Source organism: Sus scrofa, chromosome 7 (genome assembly GCF_000003025.6).
Source record: "Sus scrofa isolate TJ Tabasco breed Duroc chromosome 7, Sscrofa11.1, whole genome shotgun sequence".
In the NCBI taxonomy this organism is placed as follows: domain Eukaryota; kingdom Metazoa; phylum Chordata; class Mammalia; order Artiodactyla; family Suidae; genus Sus; species Sus scrofa.
In genome coordinates, this window is record NC_010449.5 from 30,671,909 (window position 1) to 30,673,695 (window position 1,787).

The window sequence follows — 1,787 nt, forward strand, 5'->3', positions numbered from 1 at the left end:
TTTTTTTTTTTTTTTTTTTGTCTTTTGTCTCTTGTCTTTTGTTGTTGTTGTTGTTGCTATTTCTTGGGCCGCTCCCGCGGCATATGGAGGTTCCCAGGCTAGGGGTTGAATCGGAGCTGTAGCCACCGGCCTACGCCAGAGCCGCAGCAACTCGGGATCCGAGCCGCGTCTGCAACCTACATCACAGCTCATGGCAACGCCGGATCGTTAACCCTCTGAGCAAGGGCAGGGACCGAACCCGCAACCTCATGGTTCCTAGTCGGATTCGTTAACCACTGCACCACGACGGGAACTCCTCTTTTTTTTTTTAATTAAAGTTTTATTTTTCAAAATATACAGTGTACAGTTGGTAGGGCCTGTTTAAGCATCTTCTCCAGCAGCTGGGGCATCTCCACCCTTGCTATTTCAGATGTAAATTATTTGAGCTCTGTGCTTTGAAACCAGTTTAATAAGTCCTTTGCTCAGGAACTCCTGAAGGGCTGCCCTGGCCAGAGAACCATGAATCTCCAGTCTCTCAGAGACAATAGCTGGAGTTATAACCTTATAGTTGGGAACTTCTTTACAGAGTTTGTCATATGTCACTTTGTCAAACAAGACTAGGTTATTGAGCTTGTCCCGAACTTTGCCTTTGGACAACTTCTTCTTTTTGGCCTTGCCCCCAGATTTGTTTACTGGGTCTTTGTCTTTCTTGGCCGACTTTCTGGCATCTTTCTTCTTCTTGTCATCCTTGGGCAGCATCGCGAAGCTGGGAAAGCAGCTGCCAGAAGTGCCTCCTTGCTAAGATGTCGGACAGAAAAGGGGAGCATTCTGCAGTGAATGGTACCTCTACTTTCAACACCCACCCGGAGCATGATGGGAAAGGGCCAGATCCCCCACATTTGGGGTTTTTCCAGTTCCTCCACCCTATTATTCTATTACTCAAGAGATACAAAAACAGAAGGCATGAACCTTTTGTACAATTTTTCCTTCTGGACAGAGCATCCGATGCCCTTGGTCTCTTTTTTTCCTACTATGATGAATGGGACAATGCAAAAGAAAACCTCTCTTATCTCACATCCCTCAGTCCCTTGACCTAGATACATCTAGAAGTAGTCCATTCTTTCTTCATTTTTAATTCTTTTCTTGGCCCCTTTAGTTTACCAGAGCCAAAACATCTTCTAGGAGCACACCAACTCCTTACTGCTCCCTTACGTAAAAAAAAAAAATCACAACTCCTCTTGTTCATTATGATCATTCTTTTCACTCTATCTCCAGCTGCGTCACAATGTCAAAGCATGTTGTTGTCTGCAACCCGGGCAGAGGTAAGAAAGAAAAGGCGGAAAGGAGAACAAATACATAATGAACGCCTGCAATGTGCCACGTGTCACTCACTTTGGTACTTTGACTCATTCAATCCTCATGACAAAAGGAGATCAATATTATTATCATTTTGCAGGTAAGGAACTGGAAAGTAAAACTATTTTTTTTTTATTTTGGAAAGTAAAACTAAATAATGTGTCCAAGAAAGCCAGGATTTAAGCCCAAAGCTAAGAGAGAAACCCTGAGCTTTAATCTAAATTTCTTTCAGTTCCAAGAAGTTTATTTATTTATTTTTTTGCCATTCCCATGGCATACAGAAGTCCCCAGGCTAGGAATCAAATCCATGCCACAGCAGCGACCCAAGCCACTGCAGTGACAACATGAGATCCTTAGCCTACTGAGCCAATGAGGACACTCTCAATAAATATAATTTTACATCATTTTTAATAGCTACATAGTATTCTAGCTTAGGAATGTATTTTCCTTGA

General features: G+C 42.8%; 1 pseudogene across 1 annotated transcript; it reads right to left on the reverse strand.

Moving 5' to 3' along the window:
- On the reverse strand, positions 299–764 carry LOC100517224 (annotated as a pseudogene). Its single transcript, XR_130739.4, has one exon. The product of XR_130739.4 is annotated as a 40S ribosomal protein S25 pseudogene (transcript).